The following is a 12,865-nucleotide window of genomic DNA, read 5'->3' on the forward strand; positions in this document are numbered from 1 at the left end:
TGATGCAGGTAAGAGTATAGTTCTGCGTCTTTTGGCACAGCTAAATTTACTGCAAGTTACTGCTTGCTGAGCGTGTGTGCGAAGTGAAAGCAGATACTATTAGAGGTATTGTGTGATATTGAACAGAGAGGTCTGTCTCTTGTCTGTCCCAGCAGCTATCTGGTGGAATTCAAAAATTTCCATGGCACAGTTTGAAAAGGGATGAGATGAACACCAGCACATGGCAGTGCTTGGCCAAGTGACGTTCTGCCACTAGCCGTGGAATGAGCACACAGCGGCCACCACTTCAGTCACAGTCACCTGCTTTTGTACGTCACTCATTAGAATTACAGATGCCTAAAAAGAATACTTTTTTTCCTAGCAACTTTTATAAGTAGAGGTGCTTTCAAAAAATACATCTTGGTCCTAATGATATTAAGATTCAAATTTTCTGGAAGGCAAGAGAAAACTTGTAAATGACAGATGTGATTTCTAAACTTCAGGCTGCGGGCGCGTGATCAAGAGCTGTGAATAATTTCAAATCGGGAGCAAAGTGTATGTGTGGTGTATTAAATACCAGCACAGATGGGAAATAGCTAATGGCCTGCAAACCTCCTGCTCAAGGAAATATTTTCCCCAAAAAACAATTACACTGTAGCTATTTGAAAAGTGACAGACATTTATCAGCAAAACAAGCTGCTAAACAAGCAATGGCAATTTTCCCATTTCTTATCCCGTTACTCTGTGGAGCTATTGATACGCTTGGTCTACGGCCAGAACAGGACTACGTCATAGCAGATGTTTCACGAGGGCAGCTCTGCGTGCTAAAAATCATCTGCCTTTCTGGAATCTCCTTTCTCAGAAATGATTTTTCTTTATGAGTTTGCTTTTTTCCCTGACTATTCATTTGCAATGAGGAAAATAAACCAAACTGCATTTAGCTTTCCAGAACTGCTGAAGAAGTTATACAAGAGAAACTTCCTGTTGACAGGACACGTATGTCTGTCTACTTGGAGTCCTGCTTACTTGGATTTTCAGTAAGTTTATTGAACATCAAAAGCAAATAAATTAAAATAGGACCTTTTATAACATTTTAGCGTATTAGGCGTCTTATGGAATTCTATGGACCGGATTCTGGCGCTGCCCTCAAAGAGTTTGCAATTTAAGAGCAGCCAGAAGAGTAGCCAAGACAAACAAAAGGAAGATGGTAGAAAGCGGGGGTGGGGCGGAGGGGGGGGAGATGAAGTGACAGGATTTTTACTGGAAAACTCTGTGTGGTAGTAGGTTGGTTCACCGCTTCCCATTTCAGAAAAGAAACTTGTCAAAACTTCAGAAAGTCTGAAGTGTGACAGTAAAGGGTTAGCTGGGAAGGGTGAAGGCACTGGAGAGGCAAAATGGAAGGAAGTGAGGTAGAGACAAAGGGGGGAAGAGTGGCAAGGAGTGGGACAGCATGGAGGAAGAGCAGGCTGGGCTGCAGGATAGCGGGTGCACATGAGGAGGGTGGGACTGGGGAGGACGTGGCACAGGAAGAGCCTGCAAGAACTTGGAAACAACACTTTGAAACCAGGTGACTCGGCTGTAAAAGGCTTGGGGAGTTAACTGTAGGAACTGAATTTAAAATGACCCCAAGGTCTGCAAGGCATCTGGCTATCCTTGGGTCACAAACAAGGGGAACTTGATTTTCTGAGCAGCTGAGAACCTGCAGGTCCTGGACTGAGCAGGGTTTACAGGCTTCCAGCCGTGCTGTCGCAAATCAACAAGGGCTTGGTTCCCATCCCACCCACCTTCCCGCGCACGTTCCCTTCGCTCCCGTGTTGGTAGCCACAAACATTGATGTTTGAACTACCACCATTTGCAGCTGTTAGAGACATGGTTAGATACAGGTTTTAACATAAAGGAATGCTTACGGTGACCACCGTTTTCCCTTCGTGTGCTGTTTACGTGTCCATTTTGCTGTCGCTGCTGCTTCAGCCCCTCTGTTTCTTCCCTTTCTTAGGCTGTACCGTTCTTTTGAGCCATTGATGGTGTCCATCCCATGGTTCGGTTCTTTCCATGTTTAGCTGGAATCCTGGGGTAAAACATCTCCATGCAGGAAGAGAAATCAGTTGGTTTCTTAGGTAGGTTTGTCTACTTGCACTTCCACATTTGGGAGCAGTGCTTTGGCTGGGAGGGGAGAGGTCTGCTCTCCTCCTGCGCTCGGTTAAGGCCTGGTGCATACATCCTGCGGTGGCCGTGGTGCCGTGTGCCAGGGTGGAGGGGTGGGCAGATCTCACGTTGCTTTTGCAGGTGGGCAAACCTTAGTTATTTTGAGGTTTGCAATCATAACGAGCCAAGGTAATTTGCCTACAAACGTGAAGTTGCTTCTCCAGTTTTGAGGAAGTCTGGCTTTGAGGAGTATCAGTTCCCACCGGCTCCACCTCTTTCTACCTGACCCCTTGTCCCTTTGAAAGGCCTGTTTGCAGAAGGTAGGAGAGACTTGCCTATGACTTCTGGAGCCAGTCGGTGCCTCCCTGAACACTGGCCAAAAGTGGTGTGATGGCTCCTATCTCAGCTCCTCCCCCCCGGCCGGGCAGGCTGGCTCTGTTGTCCCTCCGGCCACCCCGGGGGGCTGAACTCTGAGCCTCCACTACTGGATTTTGCAGACCAGTGGCGTGTAGCTTCATATTTTTTTTTTTTTCCCTTTTCTTCCCCCAGTGGTGGTGTTTTCATGTCATGCAGATGTTCGTTCTTCCCAAAGAAAGAAGCTGTTGTGTTTGCTCTGCTCCTCCACAGCCGCAACAGGTCAGATGATCTCTTGAGCCCACCACAAACTGTTCCTGGTCAGTGCAGGTTTCATGGGGCTTCACCTGTTTTCAGGCACTTTTCCTACAGCCCTGAGCTTTCCCACAGGTTTGCGAGTCCTTTTTAATCTGGAAGGGTCCTACCACTTCCATTTAATTCTCCCTCAAGGTCCTCTCCGATGGCCCCACCGTGAAGAGCTGACAAAACCCATCTGGGAATAGCCCAATTTTTTGGTTATAATGCGCTTTTGCACGCTTGGGGCCAGGAACCCGGTGGGTGAAGGATGCGCTTGAACGGTCCCGGGTGTTCCGAAGTCGCAGGAATATTGTTAAGCGCTGGCTGTCTCGTTTTAGGAGGGAGTGGGGGTCGCTTCTCTCCTTGCGGCAGGGACTGTTGGGTGTCCTGCCTTGTGGCACCTCACGGGGCACATCAGCCAGGGGCCGGCACTCAGACGGCTCCGCCAGCCTCCGGCCGATGCCCAGCTGCCAGCCGGGCTCCGTCACGGCCCGTGCCGGGGGATGCTCTGGGCGGCATCGCTTTTCCCGAGCCCTTCCCCGTGCATCCCGCTGCGCCTGCGCTGCGCCTGCGCTGCGCCCCCCTCCCGGCCTGGGGCAGCGCGCGGGGGCCCGGGCAGGCGTGTGCTGACACCTCGTGGTGCGAAACGCTTCCTTCGCATCCCCCCCAGCCCTCCCTCCCCCCCAGCCCTCCCCAGGCCTCCCTCCTCCCCAGCCTTTGCCGCTCAGCCTTCACCCACCTAGCTGATGTGTTCTTGAAGGACTGCTGCTTTACAGGAGCGAAGCGATAATTAGCGAACAATTTAGATTCTTCTTTCTTAATTTGAGCTACCCGTACAGTGCCTTACCAACTTGCAATTACACTGATGTTCCTAAATCACCTGGGCTCGTTTGACATTCTTACCTCTCCATAAAACCTTTTTCTCGTCTAGTAAATGTTGGGGTAGAGTTTGCCTGGGTCCTGCTTCACAGGAGGGTTGCATGGGGAAAGGGGAGCCATGGGCATTAGCAGCGAGACTTGAGTTTTGCAACTAAATCGTCATGCTCATTGTAAAGAACATAAAAGGTTTAAACTCAGCCTTAACAGGGCCTGTGCTCTGCAGGGACTGATTAGGAAAAGCAGGGCAGCTATATGCTTTCATTTTTTTTTTTATTTTGAGATCTGCTGTATTTAAACTTCTCTGGGCCTGCCGCCTTAGTAAAATGATGCTGTTTGTTAAGAGAACATACATTTGTTCTGCCACCTAGTGTCCAGCTCTAGAAATACTCAAGTTTTGGGGTTTTTTTTTGAGTTAAATGTTTGTTGTTTTCTCTTTAAGTTCCTATAAACACAATTAGTGATGTGGTGTAAGCTTAATTTTAAGGCTTAGGTAGGTCTTCGATAGTAATACCACTCAGTGCTTTCTATTATTTAGAAATTTGGGGAGTACCAGGGAATAGCATATTTTTATTTTATATCTCATCATGTGTGTGTGTATGGTGTTTTGAAAAAAAAAAGGCCATGAGACTTTGACTAGACGTGTTCTTGCAGCCTTGTGAATTTTATTTTATATCTCGTCATGTGTGTGTGTATGGTGTTTTGAAAAAAAAAAAGCCATGAGTCTTTGACCAGACGTGTTCTTGCAGCCTTGTGAATTTTATTTTATATCTCGTCGTGTGTGTGTGTATGGTGTTTTGAAAAAAAAAAAAAAGCCATGAGACTTTGACCAGACGTGTTCTTGCAGCCTTGTGAATTTTATTTTATATCTCGTCATGTGTGTGTGTATGGTGTTTTGAAAAAAAAAAAAAGCCATGAGACTTTGACTAGACGTGTTCTTACAGCCTTGTGAATTATACAAATAGTCTTATTTGAACTAGGACTTTTAAGGAGTAGCAGTGCTAATAAGGAATCATAAACTGGAGTCCTAAATTCCTTAATATATATTATAATCATGCTACTCATACAAGAAAATGCAAGCCTTTTTTAGCTGTTCGACTCCTGCTAGAAAATCAAATGCTTCTGCCTGTGTGAATGTGCCTGTGTACTTCCCTGCCGTGACTGTGGTTGCCACAGAAAACCCTCAGGTGGAAAGCGCGAGTGGCTTCAAACCCACAAGGGTTTTGACCGTAGCATGAAAGCAGCAGCACTGCTGCGCTCTGTGAACAGAATGGGGCTGGGGTTGGTGTTTAAGCCCTGGGAGCTGAAGGTGAGTTGGTTCCTCTCATAGTCCTGGTCTGCCAGCTGTCCCTTGCCCTGTGCTGCTCAGGGGTGTCCCAGGCCAGGAGAGACCTGGCACGTACCACAGCAGAGGGCTGATGAAACACCGCAGTGGGCTTGTAAAGGGGGTAACACAGCCAGAGTTGTTAACTGGCTTGCCCCCATGGAAAGGCACCAATAATAATCACTTCTAAAATTGCATCAATAGAATTAGAAATGGTGGCGATGTCACCATGGAGATTTATTTCTTCTTCCAGAGGTCATTCAAGGGTAATTTAAGTGTCCTTCTCGTACAGGGCCATTCATTACTGAGTACCTTCCACAGGATACCCACCCTGGGACTGAAAGCCATCAAACAGCACAGATCTCCTGTTCTTACACCCACAGCTCCTGCTTGTCCTACACCCAGTTCCAGCCTGATGGGTTGGCACACTGGAAACCATTGTGCAAGGCTGGTGTGTCTGGCCGTGTGGCTGCAGACATCTATCGCTACCCAGGCACTCTGCAATACAAAATTAGCCCTGTTTTATGTTATATTGTCACTGTCATATCTGAGCATCTTTGGCTTTTTGCAGCTTAGCTGGGGGCCAGATACCCCGTTAACGTAAACTGCTTTCTGGATTACAGCCACAGGAGGAAGGAGGTGCTGCTTTGTTTTAAAGCAGTTCCTTTGCCTGTGGAAGATCACAGGTTTTGGAGGGATTTCCGTCTTTTTCCACCACAGCTTAACAAAGACTGAGATTTCGTGTGAACCTCTGAATGTATAGGAACCAACCTGCACTGAGTATAAAGGTGGGAGGGAGTTGGAGTCCTCGCAGTCTTTTGGATAAACTCAGGTGAGATTCCAGCTGGTGTCTTCGGTAAAAACACTTTGAAATCCCTAGCCCTGGCGGGGAAGTTAGTGGCATCCCTCACCTGCCAAAACTCAGCAGCTACATCCTGCAGCTCTGCCTCAGGTCAGAGCTCTCCCTGAAGCCATCAGGAGCTCTGAGCTGAACTGGATGCTCCCTCTGGGCAGCAGGAAAACCTGGAGATAGGCAGCTAGGAAGGTGTCTTTGCACGTCGGCACCAATCCCCTGGCCCACCTGTGGCCCTGCTTCTTTTCTGATTCTGGTCTCCTTTGCTTTTGGGAATCGCATTTTGCTGTAGGCTGTCACCACGGGGGTTTGCTGATGCAGCACCTGAAAACAGACTAACTGGGATATGAGTTCATACTTGCATTTTTGCTTTATTTCCTGCGCACTTCCCTCCCCGCTGCCCGCTGTACACACACAGAGCATACCCATAAAGATGTGGAGAAGGGGGTGAGCTCTGAGGTGAGAGAGTTTGCTCACGATGAGATAGCCGCTGTAGTAAGGACAACAGTTGACTGAAAAAATGTGGAAGAGCATTGCGAGACTGCAAAGTGACAGGATGGGAAAACAGATTGAGTGTAGGCAGAGTGAAGCAATATGCATAGGGGAAAATAATCTCTGTGTACCCCCTTCAAGATCAAAATACTGGTGGTTTTTTTTTTTCCATGAAAATGTCACCTGTTTGTTAGCAGTTGAAAATGCCAGTCAAATGTTAGGAATTATTAGGAAAGGACTAGAAATAAAGATGAGGATATGCTGTATAAATGTCACCTTACCTTCTTTTGAGTGTGATTGATCCCTTATCTCAAAAAGGATATAGCGGAACTGGAAAAGGTCCAGAGAATGGCAAAAAGGATGACCAAAAGTAGAGAATAGTTCCTCTGTGAAAGGAAACTATGGAAGTCCAGTGGGCTGGAATCCTTCAGCCTGGAAAAAATGACATTAGGGAGGGTATAATAGATGTCTACAGCGTTACGTGTGCCATAAAGAAGGTATGGAGCAGCCATTCACTGTCTCTGCTAAGAGAAGAACTGGATGCCATCGAGTGCAGCCGGCCACAGGCAGGCTCAGGGCAAGCACCAGGAGCTGCTGCCTCGCACCGTGGATGGAGAGCTGGGGAACCCCTCACCCCTGGATGCTGCCCGAGCCGAAAGCTGAAGCGGTCTCAAGTGGGGGCTGGGCAAGCGCTTGGAGAGCGTGAGAGCCACTGCAGGGTACTGAGGTGACAAACCGAACCGAGCTGAGGAAGCCCCCGAGCCCCTTTTTGGCCCCGGTTTGTTTTGGGTGAGCGCTGCTTTTGGCAGGAGGGAGCTTTGATCCTGCCCCACCGTGTGTGAGCGCGGCACAGCTGGGCACCCCTCAGGGGCTGAGCGCGGCCACAGCACCCAGGGCTGTGCGTGCCCAGGGGAAAACTGCCTGTGCTCTGGGCTGCTGCTGGTGTTCTTCTCCCAGGAGGGGGATGCAGGAGGTCTCCTGAGAGGCCTCTGTGCGGAGGCAGCCACAAACATGGAGAGGGAGGACACTGGCATACACTGCTGCGGCCATGCTTATGCTTGCATGTGTTTCAGCGCAGGAGAATAGAGTTGAAAAAAGGTTTCCTGGGTCATTGAAGCCAAACGCTCTCTACCAGAGCCAGCTACATCTTACGCCTTTCACCTCAAGCACCCCCAGCAAACCGGTTGGGTTTCTCCCGCAGGGCTCAGGCCTGGGAAGAGGACAGGGTAGCCGCAGCTCCTAAATACAGCAGGGCACAGCCCTGAGAAGCGGTGGGGATCCAGCCTGTGTCATGTAGCAACACACAGGAGAGACCACTCGGGCACCTCAACGCAAAGATGCAGCTGGACGTGCTTCAGGCACAGCTCTACGGTGCAAATGGGACCATCACAGCATCCCCCAGGCTGGACCTGGGCTCTCGCCTCTCCACAAAACTCACACCACTTGAGCTAACGCAGGTTGTGATGTCGAGGTCCTTAAATTGTTTGTCTCTGTTTGTAACAGGCTTGTATTGATTTAGATTAATTTGGTTACCTAAAAAAAAAAAAAAAAAAAAAAGGGTTGTGCTGATTGCTCTAAATGGATTAAATAGTGATTTTAGTTAAACTGATGGCAGGCTTGTGTGTAGACAGGGCCTGGAGCTTTGTAAGCTAATGACTTGGCAGTAATGATATGAGTTTTTTTAGACAGCCGAGACCAAGCTGTTTTAAATAGAAGACCATAAGTGTTACTATTCTAGTAAATGGTCCCCAAATGTGACAATTTTCCACTAACTTGGGCTCCCCCTGAATCCTGGCGGATCTCTTTGCTAACTCTCACTTTTCTGGTAATAATTTGGCAAGTACTTTTACTCCAAATGGATTTCGGAATAAATCCACGTATATGTAAAACATGGGAAATTTCCATTTTTTTGGTAAGATTTTCTGATTTTTGTTCACCTTCCTAGCCTGCTAATTTTCCACAGTCTTGGCAATGGAAAAAAAAGTATGTCTTCGCTTTTTAGAAAAACTCAGAGGAAAAATGCAAATGAGCCCAGCTCCTGCCAACAGCAGGGACCTTTCCCCACAAGTGAGACCTGAGAGGAGGACAGGTCCAGAAGCAGCTATTTAATTTCTTCACCCAGAAAAGAGCAAGGCTGAGATTAGCTGTTGGCCGTAAAATCTTTTGTGCCCATATCATCTCAATGGGAAGAAAGCACCACATCTGCACAAAGCCTTTCCCGCCTGCCTCTGAACCAGCCAACTGAGCTTCTGCCAAGTGAATCTGCCTTCACAGGTCTTTTCTCTAAGAGAAACTGCAAATTCCTTTTTGAGTCATCATTCTCTGTTGATGCTTTTGTCTCCCGGTTGAGACTGAAATTTGAAAAGAACCCAACTCCAGACCAGTGAGTCACTGAGCCTTGGTTATCTCTGATTTGCAAGGAAGCCTTCTGAGATACCGACTAAGCCTTAGCTCAGAAAACAACAGTCCAGCAGGTAGGCTGTGATCCCGTTCTGTCTTAGGCGGGTTTATGGAACCAGAAGCAGAAACTTGGTGGCAAGGATGAGGAGGAGACTTCATGCCTCAGAGGAGGAGAGGACAGGAGGAAGGAAAAGCTCAGGGCTACCAACAGGACAGCGACTGGAGACCAAGAATCCTAATTGCCTAGGGTAACAAGTACATGGTAACTTAGCGTGCACTAACATGGATTTTTGGCAAAGGGTTTTCTATACCACTAGTGCATGTTGAATCCGGGACTGCTTTCTGCATTCCTGGATCCTGGAAGTTGGATCCCAATAACTGGAGCACGTGTAGAGGTGAAGCCATGGGAGAGGGACAAGACACAAATCAGGCAAATCAGGGGTTAGAGCATTTCTAGAGGAGCTGGGTTACCCAGAAGGAGTAACAAACTGGTTCTTTGTCCAAGACACAGGCCAAAGAGATCAAGGGAATCAGCACCGTAAAAGCAAGTGGGTTGTGGTGACCCAACCGAAGCAGCTTGCTGGGGGTGGTGGTCAGTAAGGGGTAGGGAAGGGCAAAAGTACAGCCACAAGGCAGTCCCACAGCTTTAAACTCCAGTCTGCTTGTAACCCTGTGGCAATTAGCGCTGTGGAAGCCATCCACATCTTCACTGACCCCCTTTCCAGAGTGATCAGCCAGTGGATGAATGCCCTTTGGCCCCTCCTTCTGACCTGCAGCGTGTCCCCATCTGTTCGTGCAACCCCTGAGCCTGTGACTGCACTCATCCCTCCCATGTACATCCTCAGTGCCCATCACCAGGGTGTATCAGCGTCATGGGAGCACTGATGAACTGCCCTTATGTCAGGGAAAGGGAGCTGACACCACCGTGCAGTTAGAATAAGGACACAGACTGCGGCAAAGCAGAGCCCTGGACCCACACGCCTCCCAGACCATTCCCATTCATCATTCAGGGCGCAACATCCAGCCCCCATAAATTAAACCTCCACCAGAAGCCTGGAGGTCTTCTCCACCTTGCATCTGGCTCTACAACCCTACTTAGCAAGGCTCAGGGGCTGATCATTGCGACATCTTACCCAGGTCTGGAGGCTTGGGGTAGAGGTATTTTTCGAATAATAATTAAGTATCATCTTTTTGCCTTGAACACCTGAAACGTAGGTGAACAAATAACCAAACTGACCAAAACGTTTGCCCAGAGCTGATGGGCAGCTAGACTGGGAATAAGGCCATTTACCCCCTCCTGTTTGCCATCAGGTGGTGTCTGAGAGCTCCTTCTGGACAGCTTCAAAACTATTCCAGGCTCACAGCAGAAAACACTGCCCGTGAGGGATGCCCAGCCCTGGAACACAGCCCTCCCTGGACTATGAGTCGTAAAATAAACTCTCTGGTCAGAACGGCTGGCTTTGGTACAAAAGACTACAAAGCTCACAATGAGTAAAAGAATATCCTACAAAATCCTTCTTCAGACTTCCCCGAGCCTCTTCCATGAAACAATTAGTGGATGCTCTTGCTTTGAACTCCGTGACTCACTCCTGTAATGCAGTTGTGGCCTGTGATCGCTCAGTCGCTTCACATGTCGCAGGGAAACAGGCAATTGTGAGAATTTCCTCTCTCCCTCCCTGAGCCTCCCCTTGTAGCTCTGCAGCACGTTAGTGTCACCGCAATCTGGATGCTCGCATTCCAGATGTGCTGGCTCACCCTTCAGGCAACACTTCCTCAGTTTTAATGGGTGACCAAGAAGGTTCTCAAAGAGAAAATGCCTCTTAGTACATTTTACAGTGCTTTGTAATCCAGCTGCAAGTGCAGTCCTTTTATCAATGGTCTTAACAGTTAAGCTGTGGCTTGGCTCTACTAGAGTTTTACTTCTAATTTGGTATCTTCGCTGTGTGTGCGTATTTGTAAAAACTCCATTAAAGATAATAGACTCTATTAAAGCAATTACACCGGCTAATGTCTCCCACATTCTTTCCTATTAACCATATTTAACCTTACCAGTCAGCAGTATATTTACTGTTACGAACTAGTAAGTGATTTTTGATTGCTGGGTCTGCATAACATACATGTTTGTGCAACTTTCCAAGTACACGGTAGACATTTAACATGGAAAGACATTTAACAATTAAACCAAAAGTGTTTCCAGAGATTCCTAGAGCCCACAGAATATGTTTGGAGGCTTCTCTGTGCTTCCCTTGCCTTGGCCATGCTGTGATAATTTTGACGGCAGAGCATGGAAAAAACCCTGAATAATTTGCCAACTTTTTCACAGCTAAAAGAGACTGAAAACAGAAAATTGAAAAATTCCTGCTGCTGGTACCACACACCAGAAACCCTGCCCTGTGTCCATTAAACAGGGCTGTACGTCTGTCAAAAGGAAAAGACTATTTCATTCTCTGGCTGCTGACTGCCAAGTGCTGAATTTCTGCTGTTCCCGGGAATGGCAGAGGGGTCTGTCGCAGGAGTGGCCCGGACGGAGCCACCCGCAGTGCCCTTCATGCAGGGTCCCCCCAGCCCCGGGGGTGGCTGAGTCAGTGACTCCCACAGCCGCGGGCAGCAGCTGCTCCTTGGTCAGGGCTCGGGGATGGGGGTTTCTCCGCGTGACGCTCAGGCTTCTTGCTTGTCTGCTTTTGACTTCCCTCTGCTTGATCTCTTCTTTCAGACCCTTTCCACCCCCGATCTCTTTGTTATTTCCCTTTGGCAGTTGCTTTCCCTCTTACCACTCGTCTTCTTTTCTTTCAATTTCTTCCCATTTTCGTCTTTTAGCTTCCCTGTTCCGCTTGGTTTTCTCTCTTGCTTTCTGCCAAGCCACACGCACCACTTTCTCCCTTTCTCATCATTTTCTCAAGGGCTGAATCACAGCATTTGTATGGCCCAGAGCCACCTCCCACAGCTCGGGGTGCTCAGCTGAGGAAGGTGACCTTCCTTGGCTCTCTCTGTAGTCAATGGGGAGAGACGGGAGCCTCCAGAAGGTGACTCAGTTTTTAAGGCTGTCGAAAGACCTTACAAAGAAGACTGATGTTCTGCCGTGGTCTGCCAGTAAGACAGATAAATAGCCTAACTTAAGAGCTTTGAATTGGGAGCCAAAAGTTATTTAGGATTAAAATTCTGCTTTTGCACAGTCTTTTGGCACATGTCAGATGGATGGGAGCACAAATCAGAGCATCTTCCCTCTATCCAGCATTGCCCTCTGTCCTGGTTTCAGCTGGGATGGAGTTAACTTTCTTCCTAGTAGCTAGTACAGTGCTGTGTTTTGGCTCTGATGTGAGAACAATGTTGACAAGTGCTGATGTTTTGAGTTGTTGCTGGGTGATGTTTATACCCAGTCAAGGACTTCTGGGTTTCCTGGGCCCTGCTAGGGAGAGGGCTGGAGGGGCACTTGAAATGGGGAAGGGACACAGCCAGGACAGGTGACCCAAGCTAGCCAAAGAGGTATTCCATACCATGGGACGTCATGCTGAGTATATAAGCTGGGGGAAGAAGGAGGAAGGGGGGACATTTGGCATTATGGTGTTCGTCTTTATGAGTAAGCGTTATGCGTGATGGAGCCCGGCTTCCCCGGGGATGGCCGAGCACCTGCCTGCCCATGGGAAGTGGTGAATGAATCCCTTGCTTTGCTTTGCTTGCGTGTGTGGGTTTTGCTTTACCTATTAAATTGTTCTGATCTCAACCCTTGAGTTTCACATTCCTTTCCAATTCTTCTCCCCATCCCTCTGACGCATGGTGCTGGTTGCCGGCCAGGGTTAAATCACGACACCTCCCACGTGCCAAGCTTCTGCCCGCACCCTGACGGTCAGCACAAGTTGTGCCTGCAGCATAGCAGCAGACCCACTGACAGAGCCTCCCAGCAGCTCTCCCCCACCCCAAAGTCCCATCTCTGTGCCACAGACAAAGCTTTTGGTCCGCCTTCAACAAGCCAAGTGAGCATTTTTGCTCCCGTTCCTTTTTTGCTCTAAAAATAAGTGTCATGTAAGGAATAAGGAAATAAAAGTGAAAAGGGAAGCAAAACTTTCATTCTCACCCAACCGTTCATAAGCAGAGTCGGCACAGCTTTTGTTTTGCTGGGAGAATGTCTCCCAGGGGCTAGGTTCAAC

The 12,865-nt window shown here is 48.4% G+C and overlaps 2 long non-coding RNA genes across 4 annotated transcripts in view; one reads left to right on the forward strand and one right to left on the reverse strand.

Moving 5' to 3' along the window:
• The window catches only part of LOC106630995 (uncharacterized), an 18,076-nt gene extending 16,062 nt beyond the window's left edge, over positions 1-2,014 (reverse strand). For both annotated transcript variants that reach the window (XR_001334414.3, XR_008732795.1), the window contains exon 1: positions 1,887-2,014. This is a non-coding gene — a long non-coding RNA (uncharacterized LOC106630995). The remainder of the gene's footprint in view (positions 1-1,886) is intronic.
• LOC129736336 (uncharacterized) lies at positions 103-5,803 on the forward strand. 2 transcript variants are annotated; one of them, XR_008732793.1, is made up of 3 exons: positions 103-1,016; positions 1,976-2,760; positions 5,696-5,803. It is a non-coding gene; the product is annotated as an uncharacterized LOC129736336 (long non-coding RNA). The 2 variants fall into 2 exon arrangements; XR_008732794.1 differs by lacking the exon at positions 5,696-5,803 and having other exon boundaries at positions 1,976-2,444; positions 2,674-2,757.
• The last annotated feature ends 7,062 nt before the right edge of the window (positions 5,804-12,865 follow it).

This window comes from Falco cherrug, chromosome 6 (genome assembly GCF_023634085.1).
Source record: "Falco cherrug isolate bFalChe1 chromosome 6, bFalChe1.pri, whole genome shotgun sequence".
Taxonomy (NCBI): domain Eukaryota; kingdom Metazoa; phylum Chordata; class Aves; order Falconiformes; family Falconidae; genus Falco; species Falco cherrug.